The following is a 26,654-nucleotide window of genomic DNA, read 5'->3' as shown; positions in this document are numbered from 1 at the left end:
TAATGGCAGTATTTGATCGACATTGGTGTTGCTATGCTTATCTATCATTCGACAAGCAGTAGCGCTATCCTTTTCCAGCTCTGCAAAGTTGAAAGATCGTTTTCTAACAATGTAGAAATATGATTAATTACAAAATATCTTGATTGTATGGTATGAGATGTTGTGGTATTTCTCCATAATTGAAAGAATAAGACTTTGATATTGTCAATACCACTTTTACAAAATATCATTGAGAAATATATTTCCTCGACGAATAATTATAATTGATTATTTCAAACGAGAATGAACATTTGATATCACATCAGACATTCCGGTATCAGCCACCTGTATAGAAGGCAGTTGCGAGGAAGAGAATTGGCAACACTGTTCTTTTATTTTCTCCACTGCCATTATAATCTGGATCTCACTTCAGACCAAGTTTCAAGCCGCATGAATCATCACCTCAATAGACACTAGACATTAGCACACCTACCTCTTTACTCTGTGTATATAACTAAATACCTGTGTATATAACTAAAGCTGTAACTCTGTGTTCTATTCAAATCAAACCTTCCCGCCACTCTACATTGAACACAGAGCATAGAGAACAGAGGATTGTAGCTGAATCGTGTACGTATATATAATGTTTCATGTACAGTGCTCGGAAAGGTCAAAACAGATTGAGATGGGTGTATGTCTGTGTGTGTGTATATACCAGAATGGGATTATCCGATCACCACATATACAAATATGGAAATGAGGATTGTTTGTGAGACAATGAAAACAACAGTATAATCCTTTGTTTGAAAGTGGATATGAAATGGGTGCAATGAAATCGAGAGCACCCAAAATGTATCATAGTGTCTCCCTTCATAGATGCACAGTATGACAATATCCTATATTATATTATATTGTGTGTATATCCTCCTTATATTATATATTTATAATTGTTGGGAAGGCTTTTGCGAGAACACGCCAATTTATCATATTGTCTCCCCGTATATCAAATACATTATGATTATTATCCTATATTATATTATATTGTGTGTATTTCCTCCCTATATTATTTATGATTGTTGGGAAGGCTGTAGGCGATCTATTGAACTGGAATTATTACTGTTATGTGTAGAGATGTTCCAATATAAATAAATTTAGCGTCAAGTTTAATAGACCTATTTGTCAACGATAAATAGATCGTAATAGTGATGACATGATGAATAGGCTATCTAAATACAACACCAGTAAATTGATAATGGAGATATTGCTGATGTTTAATCTTTCACATTAATCTATGTAATGGTTCACGGCTACAGTAAACAGGGAAATAGATTGTTGGGTTTATTTCAATATTCATGGTTATTATTTTTCATTGAACGGGGCGGTTCTGTGTTTTTTTTTCTAATGAATACGAAGTTATTTAAATTACTTCTCATCTTATTAGATTGATATGTCATTACCACATCCACACGCCTTCCAGCCTTAATTTTCATTTTATATTCATGAGAGATTTTGTGGCAGCAATTACATGAACACCTAATTTGATGAATTAGTAGAATTTTACAATACTATAGTGTTCCTGTAGATGTCTATAATGTCCACATTATAGTGGCAGTGTTTGATTAGAAATTGTATTGTTATCCTTGTCTATCATTCAACTAAGCGGATAGCATTATCTCTTTCTCGCTTTGCTCTATTGCCAGATCGGCTTTTAACAATGTGGAATTAATAATCAAATATCGGGGCACCGAGCTTCGCTCGTTATTTTTATTGACCGAGCGAAGTGAGGTCTAAGATTCAAGTCGACGGTTTGGCATTTCTCTTAATGTTTAAATGTTTGATGTTTAAATTTTATATGCCTATATGTTTATATGCTTGTATATTTATAATGTTGCGCATTTACGGCGAAACGCGATAATAGATTTTCATGAAATTTGACAGGTATGTTCCTTTTTAAATTTCGCGTCGACGTATATACAAGGTTTTTGATATTTTGCATTTCAAGGATAAATATAAAAGGATTAGTATAAAGGATTAATATAAAAGGAAAAGGAGCCACCTTCATACGCCAATATTGGAGTAAAAAACAGACTATAGAACTATTCATCATAAATCAGCTGACAAGTGATTACACAGATGTGTGGAGAAGCCAGTCTATTGCAGTATTTCCATAAGGTCTATAGTTCCAATCAGGTACTTGTGGATGAGAATACTGCGTGAGGTCTACTGTTCACAGAACTACTAGTTTAATGCATTAAGTAGAATTTTACAATACTATAGTTCCTGTAACTTACTATACTGAGGTCCACATTATAATGGCAGTGTTTGATTAGAAATGGTATTGCTATCCTTGTCTATCATTCAACAAAGCGGATAGCGCTATCTCTTTCTTGCTTTGCTCTGTTGCCAGATCGTCTTTTAACAATGTAGAATTAATAATTAATTAATGAAATATTTAATCTTGATTATGAAACTAATGAAAAATATAATTTTTGCTTGATAAAATATGATTGATTATTTTAAACGAGAATGAACAGTCAACATTACATCAATAAACCTGTATCAGCCACCGTCCATAGAAGGCATTGACAAGACAGAGGATCGGCAACGTTGATCTCCTATCTTTCTCCACTGCCATTATAACGTGAACCTCACTATAGTTACTATACAAGTACAGTACGTACTTATTTCACTACGATTGGAATGTCTTCAATTATGCAAATATTTCATGGAGAATTTGATGAAATTTCTTCTTCCAATCAGTGATCTAATTGAGAAACACAGTTGCAAGTAACAAGTAACAAAGTTATTTAATTACAAGCTTTTGGCTCGGTTGCACAACAGCCGGTTAATTTTAACCGTGATTAATTTCACGAGAACCAATCAGAAAGGCGTTTTTGATAAGACGGCTTCTCTGATTTGGTTCACGTGAACCAGGATTAAAATTAACCGGCTTTTGTGCAACCGGGCCTTTGAAAGGGAAATTTTTGCATCCCTCTGGGAATTAATCTCAATTTACTGTGATTAGATAGAACATTTCTGTATGAACTACGAATGTTATTATAATTTCTTCTTTCGTAATAGAATTTATATAAACACTCATTAAATTGGGCTGCTTTTAAATTAATAAAACAAATAAATCTTATAGCACCCTTTATTTTTTAAATAACTTAATTTAAAAAGCTATTCTTTAAAGAGAATAAAGGGTGCTATAGTGAGGTCCACTTTATAATGACAGTATTTGATCAACTTAGTTTTTGCTATCCTTGTCTATCATTCGACAAAGCCGGTGGTACTATCCTTTTCTAGGTCCACAACGGTGCCAATTATGTTTTTGACAGTGTAGAAATATGATTAATTGATGCAGAGAATCGGCATTGCTATCTTCTATCTTTATCCACTGTCATTATAACGTGGACCTCATTATATAAGATTTATTTGTTTTATTAATTTATAATTTTATAGGCTTTTGTACGTACTCCAGAGCGAAGCTCGGACCCCGATATTTCAATGTAAATCATGAAAATTATAATTTAATCATTGAAATAGTTATTTTCCTACAGTTACGTTGAAAAGTGGCCATTGCTGCACTGATTACAGAACGCAAAGAATCACTTTTCCGCTCTAGTGCGGGAAAAATTTTTCCTGCACTCCAGATTTGCAACATGGCAACGCAAAATAGTTAGTAGGTTATATGGAGCACCAGTGCAGCAAAATCGAAATTAAGTTGGTAACTGTGACTGGTGCACGTTATAAGAATCTTGATGGAGTGGACAACTGTGGATGACAGCAGTTGACAGCACACAGCCCCCCGCCCACCATTCAAACACACATACTACATTCTATTTTATTTATTAATAATAAAATTACACAGATTTACATTTGATGGATTTCAGGCAATTTTACCCATAATTACCCACTTTTCATATTCAATGGTAACTGTAGGAAAAACTTAATGTGAAATACGTGCGCAAAGTTCCTCTGCTGCACTCAACAAACCATTCCGCCCTCGCCTACGGCTCGGGCGTAAACGTTTCTTTCGGTGCAGCAAACTGTCACTTTGCGCACTAGTTGCACAAATAACTATTCTCGACGAATAAAGATAATTGATTATTTTAAACAAGGATGAACAGTTAGTATTATATTATATATACCGGTATCAGCTATCCTCTATAGAAGTCAGTGGCAAAGCAGAGAATCGGTAACGCTGTTCTCCTATCTTTCTCCACTGCCATTATAACGTGGACCTTTCTCTATCTATCTACCTTATCCATCTATCTTGGACCTCACTTTAAGATAGCAAGAAAGGACGGCCACAAGAAAACATCTTTTGGTTGGAAAAATACAATGCTACCTGATCGAAGTGGAGTGCATGGTGCTTGCAAGGCTTAGAAGAAGCACCGGACTTGAAACTCACGTGAAGTCCCACACGATCGATGTAAGCCAGCTGTGCTTAGCGGTAGTGAGGTCCACGTTATAATGGCAGTGGAGAAAGATAGGAGAACAACGTTGCCGATTCTCTGCTTTGGCAACGCCTTCCATAGAAGATGGCTGATACCGGTTTATCTGATGCAAACAGTTTATTCTTGTTTAAAACTATTAATCCTATTATATTAAGCGAGCAATTTCTGTATATATTATATATAGACTGGCACCTGAAGGGGGGGGGGAAGAATGATATGATAAATACAGCTGACTTAGTTACCATAGTTTGTTATTTCTTGTTAAATCTCATTTTATCATGTTCCATCATTAGAGTTCTAGTCTGTCAATTAAAGTCTATATTTTGATTCAAATATCGGTCATTTCTATTTCAGGTTATTTATGTCCAACGGATATCGAAAACGGCTATAACGATTTTGATGAAATTTGCAATATAAGTTAGTAGGTTTATGATATAAAATTCAATTGCACCAGGTCTCATCCCTAGGAAAACTCGCTGAACTACATTAAAAGGATAATTATTCATCCTTGGAAAAACAGCTGAGTCTTTCGTGGTCTGTGGATAATGGAAGTGAGTGAGCGAGTGCGTCTGTGAAAAATCAAAATATCTCATCCCCGAAATTCATTAGCTGACGTATAGCCAGCTGTAAAATAAAAACACGACCTAAAAGATGAAGAAACCTCAAGGGGTTGAAAGATAAAATTATTCATAATAATTAATGAAATGAAATGAAATGAAAAAAATTCATTATTAGGCGGAGTTAGGACTTTAATTAATCAGTTTAATTAAACATGATTCACAGTTCCAATTGATTAGTGAGTGTTTTGTTGTCATCAAAATTATAACTTTTCTGTTTTGAAATATTTGGACTGAAAATTGGACTTGAATTCGAAAGTGTATGGAACATAACCTACTTTTTGGACTATAGTGTATAAATCTAAATTCGGGGAAGATACAGTTTTGGGCTGTGCCTGTTGTCCTCCCCCAATCAATTGAGAGAATTGTGTTCTGTGTATCAATAAATGAATAAATATAAAGAAATATATTTATTTACATTACAATATCACGATATTGAGAAATATTTGTGATATTTGTGTGATATTGAGAAATATATGTTTCCTGTATTTCCATATAGGAAACTATGCTTCTATGCTCTTGTACTCCAGAGCGAAGCTCGGTGCTCCGATATTAATATATTATTCGCCAAGAAAATATGTTTCTAATGATTAAATAATGCATTTTCATAATTGATATTGAATATTTTATCAAGTATTGTATTCCTATATTGTTGTAAAACGATCTGGCAACATCGCAGAGCTAGAAAAGGATAATGCTATCTGCGTTGTCGAATGAAAGACAAGGATAGCAACACCAATGTTGATCAAATACTGCCATTATATCGTCGACCTCACTGTAGGTGCTCAGCGAAGAAGCTCCTTAGATAATTCTCACGTTTCCCCCACCCCTTTCACCGTTGCTCACCTCTTTTTCGCAGCTGTTGCTTTTTTCTAATCGAAATTGTCCCTTGAAGAAAGTAGATTGGATTGTCTCCCTTGGAAAAGTCTGGATTGAAAACTGATGGGATTGAGTGAAGGATTCGATTTCCCGGAGAATGAGGAAGATTGCATCAGGATAGTGACCACATACTGTTAAATAAAAATACTAAGAAATTGTCAAAAACCACAGATTTATTGATACTATAGAGAAACAATAGTGTAAGTAGATATCCCATGGTATAGGGAATTAATGTCGCAACTTTTACTGTTATCTCAAGCCGATTATTGTCAATTTTTACTGTTTTGTTGGGGTGATAGTGTATGAACGGCACAATTTGAGAGACTACCAGCATCACACAACTTCATAGGAAAGAACTACGTGAACTATTTGCTTGGGATAACAGTAAAAGTTGCGACATAAACGCCCTATACCATGAGATATCTACTTGCTATCGTTTCTCTATGTTGATACTTAGAAAGACCGGTTTCGGTTGTTACACCATTGTCAATCTCTGATAAAATAGAGGTTTATCAGAGATTGACAATGGTGTAACAACCGAAACCGGTCTTACTAAGTATCAATAAATCTGTGGTTTTTGACAAGTTATTAGTATTTTTTAAAACATTTAATATGAATAATTACCACAATATCAACTTCTCAACTACACAAAAAAACCACATATTGCCTTTTTTTCTTTAGGGCTACTTTTGAATATAAATAAAAATTGAAATCTAAGAACCCTTTTCAAATTATTTTATTTTAATTATTTAATTATTTTTTCGGCTATATAATGCCGAAACATGTCGTGATAAAATAATTTAAAAAGGGTTCTTAGATTTAAATTTTTATTTATGACCACATATTGTATGGATATAGAATATATTGTTTGGTATAGCTTCGTATAGTGACCACAGATTGTATAGATTATATTATTTATCTCTATAATATTGGCATCTTCTTCTAATTCAACTTGTCCTATTAAGAAAGCAGATGGTTTTAACAAAGTACTAATTTTAATTTTGTGTTTGAGTGATGTGGTTAAGGCTTTTTGGTACACTTTTTTATTATTTAAATTGGATAATCTTTTACAATATAATTGTGAAGATCATTATAAGAGTGAAAAAGTGGCAACTGAAATTTTTAAGTGGTCTAATAAGCGTGTTATGGGTTGTTGAAGTGCTAACTTTCCAGATTCCGTTTTCTTTCCAGATCATAAACGGTTTCGACTATATTTTTAGAACTTCTTTTGAAAATTCAAAAAATGTATCTTTCCGAACTAAAACATTTCATTCCCCATATCGTTAATAAATAAAAAAATAACATTTTCTGTAAATTCGATAACTTGCTGTCTATTTTTGCATTTATCGCGAAAAAAACGCATATTAGAACAAAGCCAATGGTGTGCTGAATGTATTAAAAAAAAACTCCAATGGAAAATTCGAAACCGTTTATGATCTGGAAAGAAAATGGACTGTAGCACTTCAACAACCCATAACTCGCTTATTAGACCACTTAAAATTTCAGTTGCCACTTTTTCTCACTCTTATAATGATCTTAACAATTATATTGAAAAAGATTATCCAATTTAAATAAAAATAAAAAAAATTACCGAACAGCCTTAATGATTAATTAGATTACAGGCTTTTGCCAGTAACATACACACGATTTTTGGACGTACGATTTTTTGCCGTCCTTATAAATTCTATTAGATTGAGCAGATGATGTCAGACAGATTATGCTCCGTTCTATCTGATAGAATTCATAACGACGACTAAAAATTGTACGTCCAAAAATCGTGACTGGCTTTTCTGGGATAACTTTTACAACTGAAACAATTGATGAGGATGAACAGGGATAGTGAAAATTAGAAAATGAACAGGAACTGTAAGTCAGTCAAGAGAGAAATAAGTCAGAGAGAGAATCAGTGATTATCCAGGAGGTAGAAAGATACGGTTTGCAGATGGTGGTGTTGGCAAGAAAATGAAAAAGGGGAAAAGATTCAACCTTCCATTTCGTGATTATTGGGTTTTATTGTGGCTTATTTTATCTTGAGAGTGGTGAGTGGTTTATCCTTCTGTGGCCTCAAGAATTCGTGATGAAAAAGGACGTGAGAAAAGCTTCATTACATCTTGGAATCTATTTTATTCGGATTGTTGATACAGATCTTAGATGATTTAGTTTCATATAAATTTTCATAACTTAGCTAATTTTATAAGAAGATTGTGTTTGATTCCACAATCATTCCACCTTACATTCATTCAATTAATATCTCTGTTGAAAATCACTTTTGTGTAGCGGAGAAGTTGATATTGTAGTAATTATCCATATTAAATAAAAAGACTAAGAAATTGTCAAAAATCACAGATTCATTGATAGTTAGAAAGACCGGTTTCGGTTGTTACACCATTATCAATCTCTGATAAACTTATCAGATAAGTTGAAAATCAATAAGCTTATCAGAGATTGACAATGGTGTAACAACCGTAACCGGTCTTCCTATCTATCAATAAATCTGTGGCTTTTGACAATTTCTTAGTCTTTTTATTTAATCTGTTGAAAATGAAAACATCTTGTTTCTTTTATCATGTAAACAATTTATGATAGCAGACTAGTGGTTTATTTCACATTGTATTATTTAATTCTCATCAGATCTACTATTTTTATGGTAGATACCTGGCAATACATTGTAATTTGTGATAAAGTATCAATTAATTTCAATTTATTCCATTTATTATACAAATGACACTGATGTAATAACATTGTTAGATATAATAATAAGGCAATACTCATCCGCTCCTCTCACGGATGGCATTTAAACACGATTAAATCCAAGAGATGAAAATGCAACCAGGATTGCTATTTTTCTCTCAAATTTAGGTGATTATGCAGTCGAAAATAAGCCGCGTCGTTGCCTCAAGCAAAATCAACTTAATCTGTTAATGCAACCAGGCATACTCATTCTTCATAACATTCATCTTTGCACAATAGAGAAATTCAACCACGAATTTTCGTCATGTGAAATCTAATTGAATTAATGAAATGTTGTGCTACATTAAGTTTAGTTGATGTACAGTTTCTAATTTATATTTTCTATTCTGTTTCAGGTGAGTATTGGCGGATTCGCTGGTTCAGAATGTTGTGAGTGATATAATACAGAAAAGGTTAATTTATTAATGCTATTCAATTAGTTACAATATTTAGTTCAGTATCATTAATGTACTATAATACGTAGATTACATAATATGATCTTCCTCAGAATGTAATTATTCTCTTCTTATACTGGAACTTACAAGAAGAGAAATAACAGTCAAATTTAATTCACAAATCCAAATAACTTATGATACAGTTGGTATTCATACGCAGTCTAATCTTGTTAGAACATTAATGGATGAAAGTTCATTGTTTCTCTAGTCACTAGGTACTGATTAGCCCACTATCTCTGCCCACAATATTCATTAATCAATTTTGTAATCAATAGCCTACTTTCCTAGAACTACATTCGTAGATCGCAGTATTGATTCAATAATTCAACAATCAATAATTGAAGTACAGTAGTTTAAACTTGGCCTTCTCTAAATAACTGAATAGATCTTGACTTTCATTTATAGAAAACCAGCAGCTAACCCGTGCTCCGCAAGGGTCTTTTTAAATCTTGACCTACTGAAATCTTGAAGAATTTTAAATAGGCCTATAACCATCCTCGGTATATTGAGAATCCATATGCAAAATTTCAAGTTAATCAGTTTTGTAGTTCAGACGTGATGATGCGTCACTCGTGAATTTCCCATCCAATACGTGTATGTCAGTTCTCTTTATCATATTATGGATAACTAGTACCCTTTATTCTTCTATAATTAAACATTCAAGTACGGTAGCCATTTGAAATATTAAATAAATAAAAATACTAAGAAATTGTAAAAAAACACAGATTTATTGATAGTTAGAAAGACCGGTTTCGGTTGTTACACCATTGTTTGTTACACCGAAACCGGTCTTTCTAATTAACCGGTTTCGGTTGTTACACCATTTTCAATCTCTGATAATGATCGTTTATCATCGTTTATCAGAGATTGACAATGGTGTAACAACCGAAACCGGTCTTACTAACTATCAACCGGTTTCGTTTGTTACATCATTGTCAATCTCTGATAAACGATCAGTCTATCTCTGATAAACGATCAGTTTATCAGAGATTGACAATGGTGTCAATCCGAAACCGGTCTTTCTAACTGTCAATAAATCTGTGGCTTTTGACAATCTCTGAGTATTTTTATTTAATATGAATAATTACCACAATATCAACTTCTCAACTACCCCAAAAAAAACCTGTTGAAATACTTCATCACTTGACTTTCCATTAAATACCTGTAGTAATACAATAATTAACTTTTCTTGAAGGTGTAATCCACTAATCGATATAGTAAGCGATTACTTGCAGTTTGTAGTGATCATTCCATTGTGATTTGTACGATTCTCGACAGTGTAACTATGTTTTCGAAACTAAACGGGGTTAGAAGGCCAATGATTGATACTTGAACCCAAACTTCAATTAGTGAGCGTTTGACCTCATTACTGAATCCTAATGCGATTGTGCAATGCAGAGGGATTGTTTTTCTCATCACTTATAAATTATCAATTTTAATGAAGCATGTAATCAGTGATTGCTATGAGTAATAGCCTATCAGTCACGTGTGCTTGTTTGGTCTACGATGTGCATATTCATCTCGTTGTGGTGAAAATTACTTTATAAGGCAGTAGTTATTTGCTACTGAGCATTTACAAATTCAAATTTGATTTCCATCGACAAAATACACAATGAAAATACTATGTCACATTAGGAAAATTTACTTTTTGAATGTCTTGGGTTTTTTACTTTCCTTGCCCTATTACCATAGGTAAGGAAAGTATTGCTTTCCGAAAAAAATTAATGTACCAAATTTCTAATTTCTATACGCTTCAAGGTCCCCTGAGTCCAAAAAAGTGGTTTTTGGGTATTGGTCTTTATGTGTGTGTGTATGAGTATATCTCTCTCTCTCTCTACATAATCCATCAGTAAGTCTATCTATTCTCTAGCGATGATCATTGTAATCACACATTACACTATTATTACATTACATTACTAATACATGTATTAGAGGAGGCTATGCTATTATCCATGCCAAAACATATCATTTGACACGGCTCCCAGCTATATAAGAGGCTTCTGTCTTATCACCATATATACCATAATACTTATCACATTGATCACACCATAGAGAAACAATGGCATAAGTAGATATCCCATGGTATAGGGCATTATTATGTCGCAACTTTTATTATTATCTCAAGCTGATAGTCCATGTAGTTCTTTTCTGTGAAGCTTTATGACGCAGTAGTCTCTCATATTGTGCTGTTCATACATCTTACCCGGTCAAACCAGTAAAAATCGACAGTAATCAGCTTGAATAACAGTAAAAGTTGCAACATAACGCCCTATACCATGGGATATCTACTTACGCTATTGTTTCTCTATGATCACACTATCTTACCTGTTACCTGTTTTGTTTTCTCCATAGTCTGTGACCAGGGAATCGTCATATTTCTCCTATTAGTAGAAGTTTGTGAATAAGGCAGTCTAGTCCTCGATTAGTCCTGTTACATGTCAGAGTCATAATGGTTAATAATAGTAAAATAAAAAACATAATCCTCAAGTTAATGATCTGAATTAGATGTATGTTTGTACATTAACATAAAAATAATCTTTTAGATGTTTAGACATTTGTATTTCACCGGATCTCGAAAACGGCTCCAACAATTCTCACGAAATTCATAACATAGTAGGTTTATAATATAAGATTCTATTGCACTAGGTCTCATCCCTGGGAAAACTCGCTGAATGACATTAAAAGGATAATTGTTATTCATCCTTGGAAAACAGCTGATAATAATTATTTCGTCGTCTGTTGGTGATGGAAGTGAGTGAGCAAGTTCATGAGTGTTGGACTGTGTCAAAATTATGATTCAGCTGTTGAACTTTTGTAATCATTCAATCAGATACTTAGTGCCGGTTGCAAAAAGCCGGGTTATTTTCAATCCTGATTGATTCCAGTAGATCCATCTTTTTGTAATGGTCTTCTCTGATTTGGTTCACGTGAAGTTAGTCAGGATTAAAATTTAACCGGATTTTGTGCAACTGAGCCTTTATGAGGGAAATTTTGACATTCCTCTGGGAATTAATCTCAATTTACTGTGATTAGATAGAACATTTCTATATGAATGTTATTATAAATTCTTCTTTCGTAATACATTTTTTAAGCTTTTGTACTCAAGAGCGAAGCTCGGTTCCCGATATTAAATTTTTTATGAGAAGATAACTGATCACGATCCGCTATTGAAATAACATATGGGACGCTATTCGTTTGTAGCCATGTATAATTGAAAGCTTGTCTTGTTCAGATTAATCCAGCCTTTGACACGGCGACCTTTTGGTGTAGGTTGGTTTTGCGAATTATTCACTGTCCTTTTTCATTTGTGGAGGGATTATAGCGTGGCATTCGAGTCCGACAATATTGTCGATACGAGCCGAAAGATACAGAGGGATGTTTTTCCAACGGGGAGATTATTTCACGCTGTGGTTTCCCCGAAATCAAGGGTGAGACCAACCCTTAATTGTGCAGTAATTGATTGTATTAATTGGGTTCTGTGCTGATTCATGACTGGGCGAATAGTATCTCTCTATCTATCTTTTTCTCGTTGGTGGGTCCGTTTTCTAAGTCCGTTTTCTATCCTTCTGTCTCACATAGAGGTATTGATTTTCCAATTACCGCGGAGTCTGTGTCCCACACATGCCCTCTCTTGCTGGAATCTGTTTTGCTTTTTTTTTTTAAGAAACAAGTTTTGACAAAATGAGATCAGTTTTTATTGATGTTTCAATGAAACAAGTTTTGACAAAATGAGATCAGTTCTTATTGATCAATTTGCCTGTTATCAATGTTTATTAAGGAAATAATTTGAAATTGTCACAACTGCTTTATAAAGATTTGAGGTGTCTAGTTTCTGTAGATCTAGGTACCCCAAAGGTTTGTAGGTGACAAAATGAGATCAGTGACTTATTGATCAATTTGCCTGTTATCAATGTTTATTAAAGGAAACAATTTGAAATTGTCACAACTACTTTTTAAAAATTTGAGATGAATAGTTTCTGTAGATCTAGGTACCCCAAAGGTTTGTAGGTGACAAAATGAGATCAGTGACTTATTGATCAATTTGCCTGTTATCAATGTTTATTAAAGGAAACATTTGAAATTGTCACAACTGCTTTATAAAGATTTGAGATGTCTAGTTTCTGTAGATCTAGTTACACTAAAAGTTGAGATGCTCACTTTTCGTAGATTATAGTTCTACTCAAAAATATACTAAGTAAAAGAAGGAACGCATTTTAAAAACAATCAATCGTGTAATACGACTAAAATCATGGACGGAAATTTACTTCTTTGCGCACTGTACATTTGTCACATGTATGCTTTCATTTCAAATATTTTTCCTATTTATTAAACGAAAATTTGGTCCTGTACCAAAAAATAAAACTGTAGAATTTGACAGTATTTTTGTGGACGGAAATTTACTTTTTTGCTCACTGTACATTTGTCACATGTATACTTTCATTTCAAATATTTTTCCTATTTATTAAACGAAAATTTGGTCCTGTACAAAAAATAAAACGGTAGAATTTGACAATATATTTGTGTCTTTATTTCATTATGGAACGGTTCTACAACATTGACAGTGACTCAGTCGAATTTCCTACTTTCATTTTGTTTTGTTTATTTCAAACTGTATTGTTTGGGTTTTTTAGTGAAAAATAAAGTTTTCTATTCTATAATATTTTTCCCAGGAATAAAATAAATGGGACTTTCTCCTTCAAGTGATACAGTTTTTAATTTCTCTCATAAATAAGTTTACTAGATTGAAGCTCTTTTTACATGAATCGTTTGATTCCGTTTTTTTTGTTGCTACAACGTTATCAATCCCTAGTGAAGTGTCAGTTTGAACGTAGAGTAGCAGAACGTACAGTGTGTAAATGGAGCCAAATCATTGGTTGGCTTGTGATTGGTCAAGACAAGACAGTCAAAATGGGGGACCCCGGCCAATGACAGGCAACCTCACCTCGATTGTTCAACCGACTGCCAATCTTGTGGCTCTATTTCACTGTATTCTCCGCTGCTAGACGTTTGAGTTGTCAGATCACTAGAGAATAATATATTTTTAGAAAATATATTTTTTGGCGAATAAAATGTAATTTATTTTTAAACAAGAACGAACAATTTGTATTACATCTGATATAATGGTATCGGCTATTCTCTATAGAAGGCAGTGACAAGGCAAAGAATCAGCAACGCTGTTCTGTCATTCTCCATTGCCATTATAACGTGGACTTCAAAACACATTTTTCGAACAAAGAAACGAAAAGTAGTTCAATGACTCATGCCCATGTGAAAGAAAGCTACTATTCAATTCGTCTTTACTCAATACTCACTTTGTCTTTATTGCAAATGGTTTATGTTTATAAATTGGTAATTTACCAATCCCTCATGAGGAAGCAGGTAGATATAGTAACTTTGATGTAGTGATGTACAGTATTGTTGACCGAACGAAGTGAGGTCTAAGATTCAAGTCGACGGTTTGGCATTTCTCTTAATGTTTAAATGTTTATATATTTAGGCTATATGTTGCGCATTTACGGCGAAACGCGGTAATAGATTTTCATGAAATTTGACAGGTGTGTTCCTTTTTAAATTGCGCGTCGACGTATATACAAGGTTTTTGGAAATTTTGCATTTCAAGGATAACATAAAAGGAAAAAGGAGCCTCGTTCATACACCAATATTAGAGTAAAAATCAGACTATAGAATTAATCATCATAAATCAGCTGACAAGTGATTACACAGATTTATGGAGAAGCCAGTCTATTACTGTATTTGCATCTTTAAGCTGGGTTTACACCAAAGTTAGTAACAAAATGGAAACTTATTCCTTATAGAATGTATTAGATTGAACGAAGTTGACAAACACATATGTTCATCATGTGTATGATAAGTTATGTTCAATCTAATATAATCTAAAAGGATTGATTTATTAACATTTTTTTAATAAATTTGGTCTAATCGCAGCTTCACGTTTACGTATAAGCAACTCTTTGGTTTCAATATTTTGTTTTGCAGTGCCCATCAGTATCAATATTCTCACATTCAAAAAAACTAATTTAATAGGTGAATAAAAATAAACAAATGAAATAAATAATGCTGGAGAAATTATAATATTTTTGATTCTAAAAAATTAATTTTCATCAGATAGAAAGATCATCATATGGAACTGGATGAATTATATCATATGGAATACAAATTCAAACGTGAACTGAGTTTTTAACATTTAAAACAGTTGACATCTGGTACTTGTGGATGAGAATACTGCGTGAGGTCTACTGTTCATAGAACTACTAGTATAGTAATATACTTTTTACGTATTCATTCATATACTGGTCACGCAGGTAGCATGTCCTTTTTATGTGCGACTGGTGAATCATTGCAAAAAAGGGGTTGTTTGCGTGCCCAAATGTAACTTCCTCAGCATAGGGTAGCATGCAAAAATTCAGTGAATTTCTAATTAACTACACTCCAAAATTGTTTCATTCTGTTTGTGTACCGTACTGGTTGAGTGACTCTAGTGGGAAATAAAAACAGAATATGTTGTCTCTTCTACTTGAATAGTTTGATCAACACAAAACTTGGGTTTCAATGCTCATGGAATCATTATAAGTTATGAGAAAACTTGAAAGATTGTGTTATTCTAAGGTTGTAGGTTGAGGTGAAACTTGAAACTAGGGTTGAAACTAGTTAAAACTTAGTTTTCAGTGCTCATGCCGTCATCAGTGTTGTGGATTCAGTTAAAACTTTGAACTTGAGTTGAAATAGTTTCTTCCTCAACTGAAGATGATGCCAGGAGAATTGGAACTTAATTTTCATGCAAATTAAACTATTCAACTAGAATTAACAACATCAAAAAGTGTTTTTATTTCATTGCAGAGCTATTCTACAACATATCTGATAATAGTCTCCAATTTATATGAGTGTGTGTTCTAATGTGATGATATAGTCAGAGTGTTAGTGCATCAATATAAAATGATAATAGCCAATAATAATGAAGAGTGTATTATTGTCTGTGGACAAATTCCATTAATGCTAGCTGGTTCATTTATATCAGAATAGTGTTGTTCAATACTATGCTTGGTTTTGAAGCATCTAAATTTATTTATTTATCACATTGTGCACAAATACTTGAAAATCGACTTTGTGAAAATAATAAAGGATTAAAAATTTTGTGAAGTGAATAACTACAAGACTTAACCTATTTCGGACTATGTGTAACCTTATCTTAATTTGGGAGAGGAATAACACAAGGTTACCTTTTTTTCTCTTCCTATCATTTTGATGATGTACTTGAAGAATTACAAAGTATTTGTTGAATCTTTGTAAATATTATGATTTAAACTATGTTAAAACATCGTTATATTATTGTCAATTCTACTTTTAATTTGAACACTGAGCTGCTTTTCCATGGCTTTACCAGCCACATTTTATTATTTATTTATTCATCAATGATTTTTCTCTTAGGGTGCCAGTCTGTTACGAACGTTGGTGATTATTCTGGATTCTGGCTATTATATTTTATATATATATACTAGCCGTCAGGCTCGCTTCTCTCGCCATATCCGTCTAGGATATGGACCCCCAAGGATGAGATCAGCAAGCTCGCTTCGATCGCCTGCATTTTTCATTTGAGCATTTTTATCATATGTTAGGACAATCCAGTCGGGGGTCCAGACTAAACGTCTGGCTAAACGGATATGGCGAGCGAAGCGAGCCTGACGGCTACTAATATAATATTCCCAGGATTGAAGTAGCAGTGCCCAATCAATTTTTCCGCGATAAATGAATTTGAATCTTCAACTTGGTGCCAACCTAACAAAGTCAACTCAACTTAATGCCAATCTGACAATATTATTAATTCAGTTGCCAGTTAACAACTGTTTCGAAGAGGTACTCTATCTAGATTATAGTTCTATAGTAACATATGATATGGAAATTCCAATTATAATTAAGAGATTGGGAGAAGAAGATAATACATGCTAAATGACGAACTTTAAACCCTTAAAAACAACCCTTAGAGTTAAAATATTGCCAAAAGATTTCTTAGTGCGCCTCTAAAGTCAGTCAGTGAGTGAGTGCCATTTCGCTTATATATATATATATATATATATATATATATATATATATATATATATATATATATATATATATAATTATTATTATTATTACTTCTTGTGTTGCGCGGTCTTTCCAAACCATGTTCTGACGTTGGCCAACCAGGAAATCTTCTTCCTGGAGCTCTCCTGCCTCCTATTCTTCCTTGTAAGATGCTTTCATCACTGATAAAAATACATAATCATAGAATGATTGAGAATGAAAAAACAGCCTCACAGGCCGTACTATTTCATTCCAGAATTTTTATTGAAAGTTAGTCCAAAAAAGGTTATGTTGTGTCAGCACTTTTAAAAACTGAACAGTCAGACTATAGAATGTAACATTATAACATAGAATGTTACATTGGATACTCTCTGTGAACAGTAACAGTAACAGTACAGTAACAGTACAGTACTGCCAGAGACAAAAATAATCTAGGAAGACAGTGCATGCAATGATATACTGATGTTTTCGTTCTTGCTTATTATTAGTATCTTACATCACAAGGATGGGAAGGGGTCTTTTGCAGGCAAGAATAATGTTTCTAGTCGAGGCGTTAGCCGAGACTAGAATTTCATTTGAGTACTGCAAAAGACATTCACGTCCAAGTAACGTACACTATTTTTTGTCATAATAATCTAAAAAAAAAATAATTTATTGAGAAATAGAAAACATTACCTGCTTGTGCTGAAGTTACTACATGCATTCTATAAACATAATCTAGTTTACAAATTCTGAATCAGGAATTTTTTGGAAGTTGACAAAACTTCCACCTGGAGCACTGTAGGTGGGTTTTTTTTTGTAGGAGTTTTGCTGTTCCTATTTCGGAACTAGGAAACATACTCGACTGTAAAGAGAAAATATGGTTCCATTACAGTACAGTATGCTGTAATGAGAATCATAAGTTTATTTGTTCTGCAAACAGCTGTTTACCGGCTTGATTTAAACTATGTTAAAACATCGTTATATTATTGTCAATTCTACTTTTAATTTGAACACTGAGCTGCTTTTCCATGGCTTTACCAGCCACATTTATTATTATTTATTCATCAATGATTTTTCTCTTAGGGTGCCAGTCTGTTACGAACGTTGGTGATTATTCTGGATTCTGGCTATTATATTTTATATATATATACTAGCCGTCAGGCTCGCTTCTCTCGCCATATCCGTCTAGGATATGGACCCCCAAGGATGAGATCAGCAAGCTCGCTTCGATCGCCTGCATTTTTCATTTGAGCATTTTTATCATATGTTAGGACAATCCAGTCGGGGGTCCAGACTAAACGTCTGGCTAAACGGATATGGCGAGCGAAGCGAGCTGACGGCTACTAATATAATATTCCCAGGATTGAAGTAGCAGTGCCCAATCAATTTTTCCGCGATAAATGATTTGAATCTTCAACTTGGTGCCAACCTAACAAAGTCAACTCAACTTAATGCCAATCTGACAATATTATTAATTCAGTTGCCAGTTAACAACTGTTTCGAAGAGGTACTCTATCTAGATTATAGTTCTATAGTAACATATGATATGGAAATTCCAATTATAATTAAGAGATTGGGAGAAGAAGATAATACATGCTAAATGACGAACTTTAAACCCTTAAAAACAACCCTTAGAGTTAAAATATTGCCAAAAGATTTCTTAGTGCGCCTCTAAAGTCAGTCAGTGAGTGAGTGCCATTTCGCTTATATATATATATAATATATATATATATAATATATATATATATATATATATATATATATAATTATTATTATTATTACTTCTTGTGTTGCGCGGTCTTTCCCAACCATGCTCTGACGTTGGCCAACCAGGAAATCTTCTTCCTGGAGCTCTCCTGCTCTCCTGTATTCTTCCTTGTAAGATGCTTTCATCACTGATAAAAATACATAATCATAGAATGATTGAGAATGAAAAAACAGCCTCACAGGCCGTACTATTTCATTCCAGAATTTTTATTGAAAGTTAGTCCAAAAAAGGTTATGTTGTGTCAGCACTTTTAAAAACTGAACAGTCAGACTATAGAATGTAACATTATAACATAGAATGTTACATTGGATACTCTCTGTGAACAGTAACAGTAACAGTACAGTAACAGTACAGTACTGCCAGAGACAAAAATAATCTAGGAAGACAGTGCATGCAATGATATACTGATGTTTTCTCGTTCATGCTTATTATTAGTATCTTACATCACAAGGATGGGAAGGGGTCTTTTGCAGGCAAGAATGATGTTTCTAGTCGAGGCGTCAGCCGATACTAGAATTTCATTCGAGCACTGCAAAAGATATTCACGTCCAAGTAACGTACACTATTTTTTGTCATAATAATCTAAAAAAAAAAATTTATTGAGAAATAGAAAACATTACCTGCTTGTGCTGAAGTTACTACATGCATTCTATAAACATAATCTAGTTTACAAATTCTGAATCAGGAATTTTTTGGAAGTTGACAAAACTTCCACCTGGAGCACTGTAGGTGGGTTTTTTTTTGTAGGAGTTTTGCTGTTCCTATTTCGGAACTAGGAAACATACTCGACTGTAAAGAGAAAATATGGTTCCATTACAGTACAGTATGCTGTAATGAGAATCATAAGTTTATTTGTTCTGCAAACAGCTGTTTACCGGCTTGATTTCATGCATGGAAAACAGCTGAGATTGAATGATTATGACAAAAATCTGGTGAGGCGCACACACACAACTTTCTTTGCCGTTATGAAAATTGATCTCCTGACGCTAGTTTTTACGCTCATATCAAGTCTACTATTTCAAAGATCTAAGCCAGCTGGCGACAGGACAATAACGCTGGAGACACTCGCTATCTCTTTATAGTGAATGATTTGATAGAATCAACAGTGGCCAACAGTTTGCAATTGGATAGTCAAATTTTCTCGAATTTCAAGCTTATTTTCAATTTTAGGTGAAAATGTTACTGAACATTAATTGTAGAGATTTTCATGCTCAATCTTTTCCACTTGAATTTTTTTGTTTAAATTGTATCTGAAGCCTGATAATTGGAAATCTAAAATCAAAGTTTGCATAGATGGGGCGGAGCTCCTGAAATTTTTACAGATATAGGACTAGTGGCAGTTGATATAACTTATCAATGACTATTATAGGTATGCATTTGATCAAAATCGTTGGAGCCGTTTTCGAGAAAATCGCGAAAAACCTTGTTTTTGACAACATTTTCCCTATTTTAGCCGCCATCTTGAATTGCATTTGATCGAAATTACTCGTGTCGGATCCTTATAGTGTAAGGATCTCAAGTTCCAAATTTCAAGTCATTCCGTTAATTGGGAGATGAGATATCGTGTACACAGACGCACACTCACACACACACACACACCACACACCACACACACACACACACACACACACACACACACACACCACACACACACACACAACACCACACACACACACACACACACACACACACACCACACACACACACACACACACCACACACCACACACACACACACACACACCACACACACACCACACAACACACACACACACACCACACCACACACACACACACACAACACACACACACACACACACACAACACACACACACACACACACACAACACACACACACACAACACACACACACACACACACACACACACCACACACACACACACCACACACACACACACACACACACACACACACACACACACACACACATACAGATCAATACCCAAAAACCACTTTTTTGGACTCAGGGGACCTTGAAACATATAGAAATTTACAAATTGGGGTACCTTAATTTTTTTCGGAAAGCAATACTTTCCTTTCCTATGGTAATAGGGCAAGGAAAGTAAAAATATTATTATCCTTTTGATCCCTTCCCGTCCTTGTGACATAAGATACTATTATGGTACTGCCCAGTTCAAGATTGTGTATTGTATTTTTTTGCACCTGTGATGTTTTATTTATGTTGAAACCTGAAAATAGGCTGTAATTTATTAATTATTATTATTATATTATTATTATTATTATTTATTTTATTATTTTAATTTTTACAAGAAGCACTGAGTGGGAGAGAAAAACTAAGGATACTCGTTGTACTATTTCTCTCCCAAATTTAGATAATAATTTGAAAGTCCGAAATGAGGTTATGATTCCACTTTTCTGAAATTTAGTTCTTTTTCACTCAAAAACAACTACAACTAAGAATTTTGAATTTTGAAGGTTGAGAAACTGGATAGGAAACAAAAATATTACACTCAAATTACTGATAATTGAAACATTTTCACGTAATTTCACAAATTAGAGCGCAAATGTGATGATCTGTGATGCCATCACTAGCGTACATTTCAGCTTAGCAGATGACCTTCAACCTAGTGTCTGGCTAAATTCATTGATTGAATACTATGGGGAGCTGTCACCTGCATATCATGTGTGTGCCTACGGACGCGTGAATGATGCGATAGGGGTTTAATGCGTGGTGGGGGTTGATTTATGGCTGAATAATTTACCAGGTGACGCTCGGGTGTGGGCTTGAGTCACCCCTGGGTGGGGGGGGGTAGGGAAGAAGGTTGATAGTGAAAGAAGGGGTGGTTTATGGTAGGGGAGAATTTTGGTAACTAAAGGGGGGTGGAAAGTGGTTGACATGTTTTAAACGGGACTTTGGAAACAAGTTGTAATTCATCAACATGTCATTTCATCAACGGATCATGATATTAGGTTGGTGAGTGAGACCGTTTACCTTCTCTGTCGTCGCTCAGTTCTGCTGAGATCAGGTGGTTGATAAAATGTCGTTTAAATGTTTGAATGCACTTATCTAAATTTGGGAGAGGAATAGCACGAGGTTACCTTATTTTTCCTTTCCCTATCATTTAGATGATGTACTTATTGTATGAATCAATCAATAAAGATATTCTGGCACACAAGTTTGGCACTTGAAGAAGTAGGTTTCCTTTCTTTTCCAACATAAAAATTTATTGCAGTATTAAAATAATAATTATATTTCAAGTTTTTAGTCATTACTAAATTGTTGAAATTTTAATACAAGTATTTAGTATTTTGGAGATTCATCTATATATATATATATATATATATATATATATATATATATATATATAGATATAAAAAAAAGCGAAATGGCACTCACTCACTGACTGACTGACTCACTCACTCACTCACTCGCAGTACTAAAAATCTACCGGACCAAAAACGTTCAAATTTGGTAGGTATGTTCAGTAGGCCCTTTAGAGGCGCACTAAGAAATCTTTTGGCAATATTTTAACTCTAAGGGTTGTTTTTAAGGGTTTAAAGTTCGTCTTTTGGCATGTATATTCTTCTTCTCCCAATCTCTTAATTATAATTATTCAAATTTCCATATCATATGTTACTATAGAACTATAATCTAGATATAGTACCTCTTCGAAACAGTTGTTAACTGGAAACTAAATTAATAATTTTGTCAGGTTGGCACCAAGTTGAAGATTTAAATGCATTTATCGCGGAAAAATTAATTGGGCACTACTATTGAAGTATGGGAATATTATATTACTAGCAGTCAGGCTCACTTCGCTCGCCATATCCGTTTAGCCAGATGTTTAGTCTGGCCCCCGACTGGATTGTCCTAACATATGATAAAAATGCTCAAATGAAAAATGCAGGCGAGCGAAGCAAGCCTGCTGATTTCATTCTTGGTCGATCCAGTCGGGGGTCCAGACTAAACGGCTGGCTAAACGGATACGGCGAGCGAAGCGAGCCTGACGGCTAGTATGCTAATATTAGACCTACGTTCAATGCTAAACCACGTTTACTTGTAGATATGATTGCATTTTTGTGTCTCATACGGGGTTTGAACAAACATAACAGCTGACGTTTCTCCATTTGAACCGAGTATCTGCATAGGGGCCTGAGTGGGACAAGGTATGTTCGGTTAGATCAGGAGATAAAAACTCGGTTGACATCGACGAGTAAATAAAGAAAAAATCATGGTTTTGGACTCAGGGGACCTTGAAACGTATAGAAAACTTGAAGTTAGGGTACCTTACTTTTTTGGAAAGCAATACTTTCTTTACCTGTGGTAATAGGCCAAGGAAAGTTGAAAAGAGTAAATAAACTCAATTATCTGAGTGAACTGAATGAAACTGAGATGCGAGTTTAAGTTTTCTTGAATTCAGGTTTTTTAACGTTTGAGTTGAATGGGCGATTTTGAAAACATGAAGTCATATTTACTTGAATTCAAACATCCTTATCCTCAAAAGTTAATTAATAGTTATGAAGTAAAAAAACTAATTAATCTCAAAGTTTCTTTTAATTTTTTATACTTTTATTGTATCATGCCTTTCTATTGACTTATTTTTTCAACATTCTTCATTGACTGTCAACTGTTTTCATCTCATTTTCCCATTTGTAGGTTGGTGAGTACTTTCAGGAATGAAATTGAATTCAAAAGTCAAAATGTTCAACATCTATTTGGATCAACAAAACTTGAAGTAGGGTCATCGTGAAGTAGATTGGTGGAAACTTGAATCCACTGAATCAAGTTTCTGTTCTTGATAAGTTGAATTCAAGGAAACTTGAACTCGCATCTCAGTTTCTTTCAGTTCACTCAGATAATTCAGGTTATTTACTCTTTTTAACTTTCCTTGCCCTATTACCATAGGTAAAGAAAGTATTGCTTTCCAAAAAAGTAAGGTACCCTAAAACATTTAATTTCAAGTTTTCTATACGTTTTCTATACGTTCCTTTAGAATCGGTATAGTAATGATAGGATGCCTTTCAGATTTGTAGCAATAGTATGATAGGGATGCCTATAAGGTTTTGTTTTGTAGCAATATTATTCTCGGTCGATGCCTTGCGTGTTAATAATCCACGTGCCCGTTGAAACGAGCACGAATCCGAGCCGGGCACCGGGTAACCGTTGAAGCGAGCATGAATTGGAGGACGTCACTGGCGGAAAGTTTCTCGTTCCTTGTGGAAAATCGGCAGGTGACCGTCACGTCACACCGGAAAAGTGGGATTGGCAACGCTAGAAAAGGAAAAGCGTGCTGTCAATCTGCAATTATTATAATATACTGTTGAATAATTTAAAATCATTCTAATAGAAATGTTTATTCATCCTCGTTGGACCGGGTCCTTTCCCACCTCTTCTTTTCTCTATCTTCTTCCTCCAACTTCATCTCTCGACATCCTTCTTTCTCATCTTTCTCTCATCCTTCTTCTTCTTCTTCATCCTTCACTTCTCGACATCCTCTTTCTCATTCTTCTCCTCCTCCGTCTCGCTTCGTTGTTTTCTTTTTCTTCTCACTTCTACTTCTCACCTCGTCTTATTCTCCACCTCCTCTCTTCTTCTTCTTCTTCCTGTGTTGTCTTCTTCCTGCGTTGTCTTCTTCATCATCATCTTTTTCTCCATCATAATCTTCTCTTTTTCCTCTTTTTCTACTTTTTCTTTCCTTCCTTGTCTTTATTCTCTTCTTCTAATTCCTCTTCTTTTCCCTTTCCTTCTCCTCCTTCTATTCTTCTTCATCTTCTTCTCCCCCACTTTCTCGTTCTTGCTTCTTCTTCTTCTTCTTCTTCTCTTCTTCTTCTTCTTCTTCTTCTTCTTCTTGCTTCTTCTTTAACCTGCTTTGTTTCCTTCATCATTTCTTCTTCTTCCTGCGTTGTCTTCTTCATCATCATCTTTTTCTTCATCATAATCTTCTCTTTTTCCTCTTTTTGTACTTTTTCTTTCCTTCCTCGTCTTTATTCTCTTCTTCTAATTCCTCTTCTTTTCCCTTTCCTTCTCCTCCTTCTATGCTTCTTCATCTTCTTCTGCCCCACTTTCTCGTTCTTGCTTCTTCTTCTTGCTTCTTCTTCAACCTGCTTTGTCTCCTTCATCATTTTCTTCATCTTCTTCTCGCTGCTTCCACTTCTCGCTTTCACTCCTTCACGCCTCGTCTTCTTTTCTCCTCTCTCATTTCCTCCTCTTCCTTCTTCACCTCCTCCTTCTTTCTTGCTTTGTCTTCTTCATCATCATTATCTTCTCCTTCATCTTCATCATTATCGTCTTCGTCTTATTTTCTTCTCCTTGCTGTTTTCACTTCTCGCCTCGTCGTCTTCTTCTTCTTCTTCTTCTTCTTCTTCTTCTTCTTCTTCTTCTTCTTCTTCTTCTTCTTCTTCTTCTTCTCGCTTCTTCTTCTTCTTCTACTTCTTCTTCTTCATCTTCTTCTTCTTCATCTTGCTTCTTCATCTTGTTTCTTCATCTTGCTTCTTCTACTCCCTGGTTCTTCTTATTCTTCCTGTTTTCTCTTTTCTATCATCATCATTATCTTCTCTATCTTCATCATCGATATCTTCTTCTTTTCTCTTTTTATTCTTCCTTTGTTTCTCGTTTCGTGTTCTTCTTCCTCTGTGTTTTTCTTCTTTCTGCAGTATCTTCTTTCTCTCTCCAGCATCTCAGCTCATTCATGATGAACGCTGTGTAAACGTTATTTCTGTGAGGAAAGCGGTGTCATTGTTATTTGTGAAGGAGTGACAGAGAGGCACTTTCCTTCCTTCATGGCTTGTAGTCTCGCACAATACTCCATCCAGCACTGGGTCAATGAAATTCGCCTCAAATAAATTGTCAAGGTTTAGTTGACATGTAGACGTTTGGCTTGTTGATTTGTCATTATTTTAAAATTGTTGCCAAATTGTTAGAAATTTTGTTCATATACGATTGTTGTGTGTGAGAACTCTGGTTATATTTCTATAAAACTTAATAAAAGTTAAAAGTTTTGTTTTCTCAAAAATTAATAAATAATTTATCAATTTAAAATGTCTAGAAAAAATCCTAAATAAACACAGAGCTTTCTGTCCTATATCGTACCGTGACGTGTCGTCCCGGAATGTGAGTGTGAGCGCTGTTATCAGGTCTGGCTGCAACTGTCTACAACGTTGATGGAAAGATACATTTTCTAGATGTTCGATGTTTTTGAACGGGTAGTATTATAGTCCACTAGACAGCTGATTTATGATGAATAATTCTATAGTCTGATTTTTTCTCCAATATTAGCGTATGAAGGAGGCTCCTTTTTCCTCTTATATTATCCTTGAAATGCAAAATTTCCAAAAACCTTGTATATACGTCGACGCACAATTTAAGAAGGAAAATACCTTTCAAATTTCTTGGAAATCTATTAGCCTACCGCGTTTCGCCGTGAATGCGCAACATATAAACATTTAAACATTCAAACATTCAAACATTAAGAGAAATGCCAAACCGTCGACTTGAAACTTAGACCTCACTTCGCTCGGTCAATGATTAAAACTTAACAGGCTTTTGTACAACCGGGCTATACAATTCACTTCAACAGTCATTGATTAAACAGATGATTATGTGAAATATTGCAGTTAACAATGGATGAGAACATTGAAATATTGCAGTTAACAATGGATGAGAACATTGAAATATTGCTGAAATTTGAAACTTTGAGTGATTCAATAATACCTACTTTAAACAT

The 26,654-nt window shown here is 34.4% G+C and overlaps 1 protein-coding gene across 12 annotated transcripts in view; it reads left to right on the top strand.

Moving 5' to 3' along the window:
- Positions 1-26,654, top strand: part of LOC111053692 (phosphatidylinositol-binding clathrin assembly protein LAP) — a 220,037-nt gene that overhangs the window by 83,095 nt on the left and 110,288 nt on the right. The gene's annotated exons all lie outside the window — the stretch shown is intronic.

This window comes from Nilaparvata lugens, chromosome 7 (genome assembly GCF_014356525.2).
Source record: "Nilaparvata lugens isolate BPH chromosome 7, ASM1435652v1, whole genome shotgun sequence".
NCBI lineage: Eukaryota > Metazoa > Arthropoda > Insecta > Hemiptera > Delphacidae > Nilaparvata > Nilaparvata lugens.
The sequence above is the reverse complement of the archived record's forward strand: the minus strand, read 5'-3'. Positions and strand labels throughout refer to the sequence as shown.